Genomic DNA, 17097 nt, shown 5'->3' on the forward strand with positions numbered 1-17097 from the left:
TCTATGAATTCTGTGATATATATTCAGATATGAAATTATAGATGTTGCTTTATTTAAAGTATCCCCTGGTGACTTGGGAAAAAAAAAAAAGCAACTTTTTTTCAAATAATAGCTTAGCAAATGGGACTTTTGCCCAATGATTAGGATATACTGGTACTCAAAGAAGTGGTTAAATTCTTGATCTTCATTTTTGTTTCCCACATAGTAGTATAACACTAATTTGAAGTTAATAATTTCAAGTTCTTTTTGGAGTTTGATCATACAGATGTTACACCTCTGAAAGCATATACACCGGCAATCAAAGCATGTTGAAAGGCTCCAGACTTCAGGAATGTTGCCAAGGATTTGTCATACCAAATGTAGTGCAAACTGCAACACTGCAAGACACTGCAACTGAAACAGGCACTGCAAGGAAACCTTCTCACTAGTTTTTTTTAAACAAGGTATTGATTTATTTGTTTTAATTGCTTTTTTTGCTGATTGCTAGCATACTGCAAATCCATACCTAGGAAGTATATGATAGAGTGCGGTGTCATCAGTTTTTGTTTTCTCTTCATGTGGGATGCTTTTACAACTGCCATTCATGTACACTATAAGACTTCCCAAAAACGGGAGGAGAGGATCAAGTATTTTGTTCATCCTGCATGACTGCTTACTATTTTTTCTGCTTGTAAGAAGGGGGAGAATTGTGCTGCAGCCTACTTTTCCCCCTCATTTGAAATTCTTTGGTTTCTATGGAAACAATATGTTCTATTGTTGTAGTTGTAAATTGGGGGACGGTAGCTCTCCAGCATTTCATAAAAAGCAGTAGCACAAGTTCTCTGTGACTATGTGGAAAAGCTGGTTTGGTCCATGGTGCTTCTATATGAAGTGTATTTTGAACCATAATCAGAAGTCATCTACTGACCTTGATATTCAACGTTGAGTTACATATTTTATTAAAATGCCTATTATCTCTACTCAAGATTACCTAACACATGAAATCTTCAAATATGTATTTGCAGTATTTACACCTGTCAGCATTTAATGACCCAAAAATTAATGTCCATGATTCATCAAGCCCATTGATCTCTATTTGTCAGTTGCATTATTCATGCAGTATATAGTTGCTCTGCAGAAGTGTAATTGACATTTCTCAAGGATTTTTGGATTTCTGGCCTGGGCTTTTAGACATTCATAAAAGCTGGAGGCTAATATTAAAAGCAGTAGGATGGTAAATCAGTGCTAAATTGATAGCTATGACTGAATGCACCCAAAATAACATATTGATTTGTCATAATGCTGTAAATGAGGATGATTTAAACAAAGAATTTCTTAATCATTTCTCTATATTAATCCTCTCTGTAACAAACAGACAGAAGGATAGTTCTAATGGGAAATAACTCCCTTTTCCAAATCTCAAAGTGTTTATTCAGAATTTCTGAAATTCATTTCTGAACTATTTTTAAAATCTCTTTTAGAAATCTTAAAAAGAAAAGAAATCACAGAGCCTTCAACTGTGGATCATACTTTATTTCCATTTTTGCACCAACCTTGCCTTCTTCATTTAAAAACTGAAAATATACACTTCATTTCTATTTACTGGGCAAATACCGCAACGATGCTATCATTGTCCAACTGAATGTTAGCCTTGGCACTCTTCACTCCCCCTGCTACATACACATAATGAATTCGGTACAAAAATCACAAGACACTTTGAGAAACTAATGCATCTTAGTTTCTTTCTAGATACCTTTTGGTTCTGTCTTCTTTATGATTTTTTTCAATAGAACATAAACAATTATTAAAAATTAACTTTCAATAATAATTTAATTATTATTTAATTAAAAATAATTTAATAAAAAATAATAAAAATGGGACTTTCAGGGAACAAATTAATTAAAACCCAACTCCTTTTAAAGTAGAATTATAAACAGAGAGCCACAATCAAGTGATTGCATTCCAATAGCTCCCACAGGGAATGATTCATGACCCTGTGCTGTAACTTTTGTATGGAGAAAGTAGGAAAAGGTTATTAAATTACTGCCTATACAGGTGCAACCAATACAAGCATGGGAGAAGCTGTCAGTAGTTGTGATCTAGATCAGTTTCTTACCCTGGTAAAGACCACACATTTTAGTAATACAGAAGGTCCTATATGTAGCAACAAAAGATGAAGTCCATACTTCTTCAAGAAGAACTTTTTTTCTGGGAAATAGTAACTGAAAAAGTGATAGTGCCATAATGGAACTAAAACTACTAATATAATCCTGCTGTATATAAAGATGAGAGTAAGAGAAGACAGAGAGTACATTCCTTCTGATCTTAATAATGTCACAAATACTTCCAGAAATCTGTGTTCCTGCCTTATATTGATACGGGAAACATACTGAAATATTGGACAGAATTTAGAAAAAGCACCATGAAATGTGTCTAAGTAGAAAGCCAGAAAACCTTTTTTTTTAAAAAAAAATATTTATTTTATCAAGAAAAAAATGACAAAGAATAATTTTGGCAAAATAACTAAGAATAAACAGAGAATAAGTTTATATATACCAATAAGGAAAAACAACAATGTGATAAGATCCAGTGAGGTGAAAACAGAAGCTGGATGTGTTTAGTAACAAGCAAGGTAAACGTTTTCTGCAACAAAAATAATTAACTACTAGAACAACTTGTCATGGCCTCAGACTGATTATCACCATCACTGAAAATGTTTATATGAAGGCTGAGAGGAATATTACTTTTTTAAATATAGGCTGTAGTTCAATTTAAAAGAGAAATTAATTCAGGAAACTTTTTTTTATGAGGAGCAAAATAGAAAGTTATAATAGAAAGCCCCAACAGTCCCTTTTCAGCTTTTAAATCAGTGAATCTTGATTGTCTTCAAATTCATTGCTTTATGCATTCTCCTCTTCCATTTGCCGTATTATCAATAAGTATGTGCATGAGTATGTGTGTATATGTCTATGGTCATGAGTGTAGATTTTGGAGTTGGCACTCTCCAGCAGTCTCTTACATATGGGCATTTTCTCTTTGAAGAGCAGTATTTTTAATCCTCAGCTTCTGAAGGAAGTCCCTGGAGAAGATGAAGGTGGGTCAGGAAGAGAAGATGCTCCAGAATATTCAACAGCTAAACAGAAACTTTCATCTGAGAAGCCCTAACAGGGAAAGTGTGATATCAGGTGGACAGGGTTAGAGGAGCTAAGGAAGTTATGGTAGGTGGATACAGACTTCCTTAATTAGGCTCTGATTAAGCATTTGTACCTTAATCAGCTATAAACCCCAGTTCATCCATGACTGTATCCAGTCCCACAAGCACAGGTGAAAGCGCTGAGCAGCCCACACAGAAGTGTGCCTAAGTGCACTCAGCTCTTACTGCATCATCTGGGCAATTCATTCCATACTGTTATACACAACAATAATGTCACGGCTTACTCGTGGTTATCCAGTGGGTGTCACGTTTTCCTCGTTGTGACAATCTAGGAGAAATGACACATCGCCAGGGACTCACCCTGGGGAGAAAACGGACCACAGATACTGTGGATCAAGCGATTTCTCCGTTTATTTGCTGCGTAACACTCAGTTATATACCATAACCATGCGCAAGCCATCTACTGATTGGTTAACATGTGCTGTTCACACGCCTAAAGCAATAGTTTGATTGGATAAGGTCTTCTGATCACGTGAATGATTCCTCCTGTCTGTGTCTTGCCTGTTGTCCTGTTTTCCATCACGTAGGCCCGACTTCGTTTTACTTTTTGTGCTTGCTTCATCAAATTTGTAGCAACAGTTGGCCTTCGCAGCATTCTTGAAGCCTGCTGCTTGCAGAGGCCTCTGGCTCACAGATTGAACAGTCCCATTGTTTCTGGCTTGTTCACTATGTGTCTGTTTTTCTAATTATCCCACAAGTGGGCCTGTATGCAAGTGCTTTGTCTATTTGGGGAAATCAGACTCTTCCTAACAGCAGCTAGTTAATCTTTAGGAAGTCTTAACTAGATGTATATGCTTGTGTTTTGGTGATCTAGGTATTTCCTGCTCCTTCCTCTTTATAAAATGGCAACTTCTATTCAGAATTCCTTAAATATTTATAGATGTATTAAATTCTTCTGTGCTCTCTAGTCTGCCTTCAGAATATTTTATTGAGGGTACCCACCAGGTTCATCACTTCATGGAACACTCTGCCATGTTACTGCCGTGTTTCTATATAATCTCAAAAGATAATCTTGCTGTCTTAGTCCTAACCCTTCTCTTCTTGTTGTCCTTTTCATCTTAAGGTTTTTAAATAACAAAATCAAAACTTCATGGTGTGTAACTACTCAGAAATAAGCTCCATTAAGTGAAATTTAAAGGAGTTCTCATTTTCCAAGCTGGTGCTTTTATCTCTCCAATAGCTGTCGTTTACTAACAGTCCAAAGCAGGTTTTTCAAAACCATTCCTACAACACTGTGGTCAGAAATTATCTTTAAGCTCTTGACAGATGAGCTGAATTCAAGATACACTCTTCCAATTTCCATCTGCAGGCAATTTATATGTCATGGTTATCAGAAAACTTGTGTATTACCGGAACCATTTTTGTTGGAAATGATGGAGGGCTAACTTAAAATTTTAGAAGAGTCATTGGAAGTGGCATTTGTGGAGTCGATTTATGTTATAAGATTTCTTTAAAAGAGGGCAGCTAAAGAAATACTGGTTCTTTGAATAGTAAGCTGAAAAGTTTGAACACCAAGACCATCATGAGGTCCTTTCCTGGGATTTCACAGTTTTTAGAACATAAGTGTTCTGTTAGACAGCTAACTGTGTGAGTTACCGTTTACCCATTCATAAGAAATATTCTTAAAATCAGTAATACTTTACCTGGCAACTCCTTCATGCAAGACACTTTTTAATATCTTTGTAAACATTAGTGCTTATGATACTCTGAGTCACAAATAAAAAGTTTTACTTATTTTTTAGTATAACCAATGTGTAAATCTAGTGTGAACAACAAGAACTGAAGAAAGAAAATGAAGACAAGAAGAATGCAATGCTCTTGAATCTTTTGTCTGTCTCTTGCACCTGAAGGTACCCAGAAGAGGTATCCAATTTTAGGTGTCTGGTGTTAGGTATCTGACTTTTTACGTAATCTGAGTGCAACGTATTGAGCTAGACCCCTCAGTTGTTATTAAAAACACTTATCAGCTCACCCCTAATATTCTATGGCATGAAAGGCAAGGGTAAGCTTTTTTTAATAAAAGTTGAAGTGCAACTACATTATTTCTCTAATTTAATTTCCACATCTGTGGTGTTCTGGACTTTTCTATTAGAACTCCGCTTGATGCAGGCAAGAAGATACTGAAACAAACTGAAAGTATGCATCAGCAGTCCGAATCACATAATAAAAATGACAGTTGCTGTTTTCCTTACAGTGCAGACTATTCAAAGCAGAGAAGGACCCTATGGCGAATCCTGCATTAAGAATTCTCTTCAGCAACTGAAGCTTGCCGTGCCGGTGGGTGCTCTCTTTGGGAAGAGCAAGGATGGAAGATAGGTCTGAGATGGCCACTTGTTTATAGCGTAAGCCAGACACTCACCTCTCCTGTCAGGGCAGGGCTGCTCATAACAATTTTCTCTCTCAGACTTCTTCTGTTGAACCCAGCCCTATAAAAGCACTTGCTTAGGAAACCAACAAACAAATGCAATTTTCTTCTTGTTTAGCTGCTTTCTTTTAGTTCCCTGAGTACAGTTCAAGTATCCCGCACTCCTCCTTTTACTAGTTTAAGATACTGATGTGTAACTTTGCTTCTTCGATGCATATTTTCAGCCAAGATAGTGAGGATTTGTTCTGTTGCACTTTGTCCATAAAATACACATGAACTCGACTTAGCTCTACAGACTTTATCGTCAGCCTCATGGAAGCTAAGAGCAAAAAGTCAAGCACAAGCATATGTGGTTTTAGTATTGAATGTTAATCTGTTATCTTAAATTCATCAATTCATCCTCCTATTGTTCTTCTTTAAAAAAAGTTCTGGTAGTATGATATCTTTACTTGTTCTACTTTGATATACATTAACCAAAGACCAAGAAAACCCACTAGTCATTTGCCCGATAACAGGATGTCTTTGAAATAGCCTTTGCTTTGTACTCATCTGATATAATTAACTTTGCTTTCTGCTATAATCCATATATGCTCTATTGTGTCGAGAACAAGAAAGGCATCTTCTCAGATACAACAGCCCTAAGTCATCAGCTGGAAAAGCTGCTTTAATGGCATCTAGGGGAAGAGGAGTTGTGTAACACAGTTCTGTGCAAGGAATAGGTTTGAAACACCAGCTGAAGACAAACGAAACATCTTAGTCTCAGTCTGGAACAGACTAGAACTGGCTATGTTTGTCTCTTTCTGTTAAAATAAAATTCTGTGATGTGTCTACTCAGAGAAAAATGTGTGTTATAAATGACAGATTCGCCATTTCTTCCATATCTTTATTAGTGACAAGATTCCAATGGAAAAAACCTTAAGACTTGTTCAATCTCCAGTTCCTTAGAATTTAAGGTTAAGCTGAGGTATATACATATCTGTTGATTTCTGAACTTAAGGTATGTACAATAACTTTTCAGGATCACCATTTTATCTTGATTTGCTGATAGACTGAGTTGGAAATAACAGGCAATGCATAACTATCCAATAAAACGTGCTATAGAACTTTTGCTCTAAATCAGAATATATTTATTTATGTTTAAAGTGTTCATACTTCAATCTGAAACAAGTGAAAAGAATGCTGCAGGAATATTTTAATTTGCTGCAATGTTCCATTCCATTCGGAAGAAAAAGGGGATTGTCTTTTAGAGCAAATATATACAAAATCACACATTTCTTTACAACATCACTTAAGAAAAATATAACCTTCACAGATATTTTCTGTGGTACGAGATAATTAAAACTCAACTTCATAAAATTCAGAAAAATATTCAGAAGAATCATGCAGCTGTACTTGCCATGTCATAGTGTTCTGCATTGTAAGATGTTACTTTATAGCACACAGTCCTGTCCTGTTTCATTCACACAGAGTTTAGGGCTCTAGTTCTGCAAAGATTAATGGATGTGTACACTCTTTGTACACTCGGAGGAGTTTCGTTGATGCCAGTGGAGCTGTTTGCAGCACAGAAAGTTAAGACAGGAATTAGTCTTTTCAGGATCAGCCTCTAAGCCTATTATATCAGGGCACAAAATTAGGTTAGATTGCACTCTTAGTGAGGTTAGTGAAGCCCTGTTGCCTAAACCATTGTGGTGCAGCTGAAAAGAATAGTAGAATTTGACACAATGGATAAAATACTTTAAGGGAAGAGTGCACTAAGGAGGCTTACAGTGTTATTATGTAGGATAATGCTGGTTAGGCAATTAAATCATCTCCTTTTTGGTGAAAGTCATTATTCTTTTGAGTGATCATGTGCCAGAACCAAATCTTAATGGCTTATACTCTATACTTGAAAATGGTCTGACCTATTTCAGCCAAGAACATTCTGTTTATTTTCTTAGTTCTAACATTATCTGATACTGAAAAAATGACCTTTAAGTGGTCCCCAGTGCACTTATACTCTTTGTTCTAGGAATACAAGGAATCTGGAGTATTGTCAGCTGAAACAGTTTTTTTATATACTTTATTTTTAACAACAGCTAAAGTTCATCCTTCTCTGACTGAGAATATCGAGATTATAGGAAAATCAACAGCTAAGGCAGAGAAGACTTCAGGAGAGAATCAAAATTTGAAATCTAGCATTGTATATAAATTAAGCTGCCATTCAAGCTGCAGTTATTTATACTGTGGTTTGTAGAAGTGATTATTATGGAAATAATAATGCATTTAATTTTCTTGCAAATTACTTTGTAGTACATCTTATCTCTGTGAAGTCTGCATAATCATAGAGGGGATCAGTTATGCTTTAAAAAAACCTAAAATAATGGCAGTCTCCTATGGAGTTTAGAAGACAAAAGTTTTCCCCCAAATGTACAGTTCAAAGTAAAACTAGGAATACACTTGACGGAATTAGTTTCTCTACAAACTCTTATCCAGCATCTTCTCCAAAGATGGCCTGAGCTGTTGTGAGCCTGGCTGTGTCCCTGGCCTTTGCAGCTGTCTTGGGTGCATGTTTTCCCTTGTCCAAGGGTCAGTTTTCCCAGAGAAAACAGAGAGTAAAAACACAGGCTTTGTTTTTTAAATGTTTGAAATCAACTGATTAAATCTTTTATACAGGAATTAGGTGACATTATACACTTTATGTGTCACCCGATGTCTTCATAACACTCCTGAGAACTGTGGTAGCTTTTCAGGCCTTTCTCATCACTCACAAAAGCATCCTTCCTCTGTCTTCAGTTGCTTTCCATTTGGTTACAAAACAAAACCTTGTGGCAGTGTTGCCTATTCTGGTTTTGTTTCATAAAACAGATTCGCTTTTTCTCTGTTTAAGCAAAGGTTTGCCTTCTCACACAGGAAATCCACAGGTAGATCAGACACCACACTGTTTGGCCCATGCCATTTAATAAAAAGGGAGCTGGTTCGGCCAATTCATCCATATCATCTTAGAGATACACCTCAGCTTCAGACAAACCTGGGAGACTTTTAATTGACTCCAAAGGGAGTGTAGATAACCAACTCAGATAGAAATATCTACAGTCTATCAGTAGGTAGACCATCTCTTGGTAGACAATATCTGTGCTGTTTTTCAAACTGGGACTAGGAAAAGTAAGTGCACAACTAGAGTACACCCAGGGAAAAACAGTGGCAGTAGTTTACTTGTCACTACAGGGGCAGTCTAAAGGAGATAAAGAATGCAGCTTTTCAGGCCTTTCTCATCACTCACAAAAGCATCCTTCCTCTGTCTTCAGTTGCTTTCCATTTGGTTACAAAACAAAACCTTGTGGCAGTGTTGCCTGTTCTGGTTTTGTTTCATAAAACAGATTCGCTTTTTCTCTGTTTAAGCAAAGGTTTGCCTTCTCACACAGGAAATCCACAGATAGATCAGACACCACACTGTTTGGCCCATACCATGTGCTTTCACTGTTATGTTCAATAATTGGATTTACAGTGAAATTTGCAACAAGATTTTAAGTTCCACCAAGAAACTCCTCTGAAGCAGCTATTAGCCATATAGAGGTATCTTGTGGCTGATCAACCACTGCCTAAAAGGTGGGTACTAGGTAACAAATATCTGATTAAATCCCCTTTAATCCCAGTAGGCTATTTTAAATATAATACATTTGTTTTATTTTAACTGAATCTAACCTTTCAGCTCAATATAACTCAATACCAACTTTCTACTTGTGTGTTCCATGATATATTTTTTTCTATTAGCAGTGAAGAAACTACTAAATAATACTTGCAATGTCTTTACACTTATGAGTTGAAAAGAACTGATTTCTGCATTTATGTTTTATTTTACAGTCTTGCCCCAACTGTCTAGTTTTAAGATTTGTGTAAATTAGATTTTTGTGTTACGGATGGTAGAATAAGATGAAAAGCCATTGTTAATAGCCAATTGTTCTTTAATTCTGTGCACATTCATCTCCTTTTAGCCAACTAAGTCTTCATGTAACTAAAATGTAAAATGTTATGCAAAATATTGTAAAAACAGAAGTAGTGAGTATTTTAATCTTTAATACCTGGCTGTTAGCAGAGATTTCATTTAATTTTGCTATCGAACCTTACATTTTTGTTGGTATGTTGCCCATCTCTACCCATTATCAGATACTTAAAGAATAATTTATTATGCTCTGAAGAGCATTCTCTTCAAGTAAAGAGGCTAATAACATTGTTAAGGTGGTAGAAGGTGTCAAAATGTAATGAATGAAAGGTACGATGAAATGCATTAGACAGATGCAAACAGGTTTTTATTGCAATTTAAAGTATTTCAGACACAAAAAAATTCTGTTCCTTAATCTAAATTCTAAAGCGGATGTGTTGTGACTCATGTAATTGATTAACAAATACCAGCATATGTATAAGATATTTATATTGTCAAAGTTGGAATCTTTTCAGTACATAGTTTTTGAAGTATGTGTATTGCTCTTGGTTTTTTTCTGTATAATGAAAATACTTCTGGTCAACACTTGGCAAAATTCTATGTACCTGTAATTATTTTGATCTGTAATCAATCTGTAAAATTATGAGATAAATTTGTTTTGCTGTTTTTATCAACAGACAAATGCTAGTATATTCCTATTAGTCTTGGGAAAGGCATCCATAATCTTAAAAACAATCCATATCTAATTGCATACAGCTTACAAGGCAGATTTTATTCAGTAACAACTAAAGTAAACTACTCTCGCTTTTCATTTGAGACTTCCCACTTCAATTTCCCTTTTCAATCAGAGTATCTGTTGACTGTTATTGTTCTATTGTTGGACATATTTGGATTTACTTCCATGCACATTCTATGGGGGTACCAATGCTTTTCTCAAAAAAAAAAAAAAAAAAATCTTAAAAATACAAGAAACACAGATGTCAGAAACACAGCTGGCAGACTACTATTTGAAAGGAGGTCAACTGCTGGAGGGAAAATCTATGAGGATATTTAACCTACAGCAATAACACACCTATAGACACTCACAAAATATTGTGAAAGCTGCTCTTTTTAAAGGGTAGTCATAGTAGGATAAGTTGAAGGTGCAACAACTAATAGTAATGATGTATGGCTGGAACACTCACCAAATCTAGATGGACCGAAATCCACATCCCACTCCACAGGCGAGTGCATCAGTAGCTGAGGCAGCATTTAAGTGCTGATGCAGCAATTAAATGAGTCTACCTCATTTAAGGTCACTTAGGCCTTGGAGGCTGGTTATTCAGCCTCAGTCTTGTTTGGTTTTAGTGGATTTTTATATTTGCCCGGTAAAGCAAGTGTCAGATGCAAATATATGTTAGACATACATACAATAGATCAAAGATCTGGCCTACCAAGCTTGATTTTTACCTGTAAGGTTGTAGGGATTGGCGCTCGGAAGATCTCACGATGTACGGAAAGAGAAGGGTTAAGGGAGGCGGGATGACCGACAGACAGTATATAAGGGCGTGACGCAGTTGAATAAACGCCATTTGCAGCATCCTCATATTGGTGTCAGTGCTCTGTGGCCCAGGGTATGGTGGACCCTGTGCCGAGTCCCACGGGGTGATCAGACGAATGTCTACAAGTGGTGACCCCGACGTGATTGGACATCGGCGGATTACGCGGGGCGTAATCGAAGGCCTGGCCAGGCATGGAAGGAGTCCTGAAGGTGTTGGACTCGTGCTCTAGAGAGGTAAAAATCCCTATGGGACAAAAAGAAGCGAAAGCTTGCCTAGAGCGGCTCCTGAAAGAGGAAGCGATAGAGCGCCCGGGGGACATATTGTCTCCTGAGTGCTGGCCGAAATGCACCGCGGCTTTAGCGGAACGGGCTATGGCGACGCAGCATGGTCCGGAGTTAAAGACGTGGGGGCGGATTAGGGCGATTTTCAGGAAAGTGCGGGAGGAGGGCTTAACATGGAAGGAAGCAAAGAGATTGATGCACGCGCAGGCGGAGCGGGGCGTGCAGGCGGATGGGGGGGCACGGACAGAAGGGCTGACGGAGGTAGCGGAGCAGACGCCTCTGGTGCTCCCAGTGCAGCCGTCGGCACCGGCCGAACCACCGGGATACCCTTGGGAGGAGTTTGAACGGGAGCGTGAACGGGCGAGAGAGGGGGAGCGGGAGAAAGATCGACAGTTAATTCAGGAGGCAGAGGAACCCGTGGCTGAGCAAAGGAGACGGGAGAAGGAGAGGCAGAGACTAGAGGAGGCGGAGAGGGCGGTGATGAAGGGATCGGAAAAGGAGCAGGCAGAGGAGGGAGCGGTTCCCCTGTATGATCCGGAGGATTGGGTGCCGGGACGTGTTTTGCGAACCGCGCCACAAGCTCACCCTAAGATGGCGCCGACATCCGCCTTCTCCCCGGATGTCTCTCCGGAGGTCGGGAGAGGCGGAGCACGGCCAAAGGAAGGAGGAAGGAAAGTCAGGACACCCCCTCTTACGCGCGTAGCGGAAGAGGAAGAGAGTGGGCCAGACTCAATCGAGGGGTCGGCTCAACGGTTAGAGGAGGCGTGGCAACTGGTGGGCGGACACCGCTGTCGTCCGCCGCACGCAGCGGTAAAACAAAAGGCTATCTCCGACTGTAAGGCGCAGTCGGCAGCAGCCAGTGAAACAGCAACGCCTATGCCTTTAATACCTGCGCCCGACCCAGCTACAGATCCGCTGCAGATGTTGCAGCGAGTAGTAGAGGAGATACAGGAGCAGGTGAAGCAACAGCGGCAGCTGCTACAAGCAGCTGGGGAACAGAAAGGAGTTCCCGATTCACCGAAGATCACGTTGCCAGACTGGAAAATTGTAGCAAAGGAATGTGTTATGGACGGCATACGCTTTGAAGGACCCTCTTTAGTTTGCCCAGTCCGAGCTGGTCCAGGTGGTGTAGGGGTGGAGTGGTCTCCGTTAGATAGCAAGCTTTTGCAACAAGTGAAGAAGACCGTGGATGATTACGGCTTAGGACATCCCATGACAGGCTCTCTGTTAGACGTGGTTTTTTTTTCAGGTTCACTGACTCCCTCGGATTCGCGACAGTTTTGCAGTATGATTTTGACTCCCATTTTTTTTTTTTTTTTGATTTAGAAGGAAGCTTGGACAAACAGATTACAAGCAGCACTAGTTGAGACCCAACAGGAAAGTGGGAAGGAGGGTGGCGCTTGGTGACACAGGGAAGAGGGTATGCTGCAGTACAATCATCAGAGCACCCAGACTCACGTGTGCGCTGGGTGCCGTCACGGTGGTTGAAACCAGACCTCAGTCAATAACGATTTGTTGTGAGTTATTTTGCAGGATGCCGTTCAGAAGATCATCTGAGTACCTGCACTGTGGTCGTTGTGACCCTTGGGTGCTTGTCAAGTACGACCGCTGTGGACAACAACTCTGGTGACGCACCAGCCGAACATCAAAATGGTGTGACCGATGTTTTGAACACCGCAGATCCACTTTACAGCAACCGCTGTGTGTACCCCATAAGCAGGGGACTATGATATGCTTTTAGAAAAAGCCAATCAATTACAGGAGGCAGGTGACAGTGGCTTGACAATCTCCTCTCGTCGACCTGGCAATGGCTCCTGTCTTTGATTGACTGAAAAACGTTGACCCTATTTGGAATCCTTTTGGTGGTGGTTATTATGGTTTGTTGTGGGATACCAGCACTGACTGTTTGCGTGCGGAAACTCTTTATACAGAGTGCGGGTACCCACCAGTACACGAATTACCATGAGGTGGTGGGATCACTTATAACTGTAACGCCAGTTTGTACCGTCGGTCATCCGCCATAGTGAGGGGGGACTTGTAGGGATTGGCGCTCGGAAGATCTCGCGATGTACGGAAAGAGAAGGGTTAAGGGAGGCGGGATGACCGACAGACAGTATATAAGGGCGTGACGCAGTTGAATAAACGCCATTTGCAGCATCCTCATATTGGTGTCAGTGCTCTGTGGCCCAGGGTATGGTGGACCCTGTGCCGAGTCCCACGGGGTGATCAGACGAATGTCTACAAAGGTGATGGAAATCCTACAGTTAAAAAGCAGCCTTTTCATATTTATTCTTATTTGTTGTTTAATGAATTGGTCGCATTCAGCACTATGGCAATAATGACAAATACCTCTTTGTAGGTGAATTTCTTATATGTGATTTTAATCTTAAAATATAACGTATACAAGAGAAAATGGATAAATAAACACATTTGACATTGAGACATAATGTGGAGAGTAATTGTTTCCTAATATTGCTAATTCTAAATCCCACAGTACTGTAGAAGTGTGTGAAAGCTTGTAGGTGGCACACTGTGGGAATTATGATAGCAAAGTTACTTTTTCTCCTTTGATTTCACATATGTAAAGTAAGTTACTATCATAGAATAAATAAGCTTTTAAGCTTATTATTTAAGGGTTTATTGAAAGATGCTGATGGAAATAATGGCATTTTAAGTTATTGTTATACATATTTTTGAATATGAATATTAAAACAGTTTGCTACATGATGATTTGCCCTGACCCCACCAGAGGCCATGAGAAATCTCAAATTGTTTTCCAAACGTCAGTATTACACCTAGTGTCTTCTGAGTGCTTGTTGGATATTCTATTTCAATATCATAAAGGTATACTAATTATTTGCATTATTGTAATGCTTATTGTGTCAACTTTTCTACTTTTATATACACTTGGAGAAACACGTAAGTAAGTGATCTGTTAATTAATACATGTCATACTGTTATTTTTTTATTAATTTTAAATTAACTGCATCAGTGAAAAGCATAATTAGTTTAAAAGTTACCCATTTTATTTTCCATGTTATCTAAATTGTGTATATTTTAAAATAAGAAATCTTACTCGGTGGCTAAGTGAAATGGTGTTTATCTATTCCATAATCATAGTTTATGTACGTGAAAAGCATAACCAGAGTACATTAATTTAATGTAGTCAAAGTACAATAAAAGAACTATGGTTTCAAAGTGGTTTCATGGTTACTGAGTCAAAGGGAAAACCTGCTGTGTTTACTAAGCTTGAAGTTTAGTTTCTGATATGACTGAAAATAACTGATCTATTACATAGCATGAACATTGTTTTTATTTCTCCCCATGTTTGTTTTTTTGCTTTTGTGTTTTCCCTTTGTCTAATGCCATTTCCAACACTGACAGGAGATTATCTCTATTGATCATTGATTTAAGACTAATTCTTCCCATTCAGTTGTTACAAATGCAAGTGGTTGTCTTTTATTTTTGCTTTTGCATGTATATAGGCATAGGTGGAACAATAACTATTTGTCATTCTTAAGAAGAAGGAAATTAAAAAAGGAAAACCCCCACAATTCATATCATTCAGTCCTTAAACCTTCATTTCTGGTTTTCAAGGCAGTTTCCTATACCTAGATTTCATCGAAACAGAAAACCTACTTGCAGCCAGCATTCATTTCTTTCACAATTAATTGTCATTTGTTTGAAATCCCATAGGTTAAAACACCGTGAAAATTGATTTGTGACTTTGAAATACAGTCGGCTTAATCCTATTCGAATAACAAAGACATATTTCTTCACTACCTGATAGCAGAAGGAAAAATATCACCTCTTAGAAATGATATCACTGAGTGTTTGTAGTTGTCTTTCCAGACACTTTAGTTATTCTATGTTTCTACTCTAAATAAAAGCTGCATCTTATGTCTCCAATGTCACAGTCCCGTGTCATACTTAGAAACACAGTGTAAATATTAACAAATGGCAGTTGAATAAATGGACTTAAAGATATTTCACGGATTAAAAAAAAAATCTGAAGTGTTCTAGGAATTAATTTTTTAGATATTCTATATGATCTTCATTAAATGTCTTCTATCTTTAAATTCTGTCAAGTTCTAATACAATTTCTAAATAAGTCTTTTAACTTCTATAACAGCTGTGTTCCTCTGTTTTGTCCTTATTAAGCTCTACAAGGTCTTCAGGTACATCATCTAACACAAGCACAATATTGCAGAAGTAAACATGTACCAAGACAGATGTTTTGCATACGACTTTTAATTAAGAAAATATTTGAGCGATTTTATGACCTCCTCAATGTCAAAAAGGAAAATTTTGCCTGAGTGTTAATTAACATCCTAGAGCCTTTGTGACATTACAGCTATTCATTTTACATTGTTGGATTCTTGCTAATAGTAAAAAATATTTCATATTTAGGTTGTATTGATTTTTTTATTAAATTAAAAAAACCCTCATGCATTTTCTTTTACTCAGCTAATGCATACACTATCACAGAAGCCACAAAAATACACTAAAATTAAGGTTACATAATGACTTTCAGTCTATGTTTCTTAACTCATAGCATTTTTTTTTTTTTTTTTCAATATTAAATGTCTAGGCCTGGTGTATGTATGATTTTACATTTACAGTTAAGAAAATTTTCATTTTGGTAATCTCAGTTCTATGTTTATGCATTATTCCTCATGCAGTAATTTCCAAAAATAATTTTGTAAAACAGCCTATGCCAGAAAAAAAATCTTGTATCATTTAAATAAAACTATTTATATATGGATATCTAATAGCAAGCTGTATGCCTAAAAAAGAAAAATATATGCATTCAGAGATAGCAGCAGTGTTAGTAAAATTGTTTGAATATATATTTATTTGTTATAAATAGTTTAAAAGCTGCTTTATAACAATCTAGACAGATTTTTTTTCTTTTTTTATCTTGAGTGATGAATAACTGACCATATTTAATATAAAGACAGGCACAACTTGGTACAATGTTCCCACAGGTACTTGCTTCTTTTTGAAGGTCATGCTTCTTTAAATACGCACATAGTTCATTGAACACTAAATAATATATATGTAGAAACACACCTCAAATATGGTGTATTAGTTCCTTTAAAGTTTTATAATATACTGTAACTTAAGCATTTGATAACTTAATTTTAAAACTCCTTTTTTCCCTATTCTTTAGACAAGTGTTGTATCGAGATGGTTAGCACATGTATTTGTGTAAAGGAGGAATCACAGATGCTATGATATCTAATTTGGGATTTGGATCCTGTCAAAGGTATTCACACAAAAGGTAAGTGACTACCTGTCTTCTCATGTATGCATCTACAGGTAGGTGTCTGTCTGTGCATGGGTGTCTTAACTCTTCACAAAGTCAAGGGAGAGCTGCTCAGGGCAGAGCACAGTGATCCAGTCAATCCTGAACTAAATGAACAGCCGAGATGCCTCACTTGCATGCAGACAGCTACACTGGGATGTCCTGATCTCAAACTAAGTCTTAATTCTGTTGCCTAAGCATAGGATTCAGCGTCATTTTAGAAGCCCTAGGTCATGAAGCCACCATCTGCTGCTTCAAAAGGTGATGATCCTTCCCAAGTCCTGTGCCATGCCCTATCGCTCTTTGTAGACACTCTAGGAGCATTTCAAATGGTGCTAGGAACGGAAACAAGGAGGCCCTGCTCTTTTCCCAGACTGGCAACTGACCTGCTTGGTGGTTTGAGCAAGTCCTTTAACTGGCATCTGCAAAAAGACTTTTATAATACCGAGATCTAGTCAGGAAAAGCATTAGATAAATGTCCTAAATTCTT

General features: G+C 37.9%; 1 long non-coding RNA gene across 1 annotated transcript; it reads left to right on the forward strand.

Annotated features, from left to right (window-relative positions):
• The first annotated feature begins 10940 nt into the window (after positions 1-10940).
• Positions 10941-13462, forward strand: LOC126038384 (uncharacterized). Its single transcript, XR_007505997.1, has 2 exons — positions 10941-11251; positions 12626-13462. It is a non-coding gene; the product is annotated as an uncharacterized LOC126038384 (long non-coding RNA).
• The last annotated feature ends 3635 nt before the right edge of the window (positions 13463-17097 follow it).

The sequence above is a fragment of the Accipiter gentilis genome, chromosome 5, assembly GCF_929443795.1.
Source record: "Accipiter gentilis chromosome 5, bAccGen1.1, whole genome shotgun sequence".
NCBI lineage: Eukaryota > Metazoa > Chordata > Aves > Accipitriformes > Accipitridae > Astur > Astur gentilis.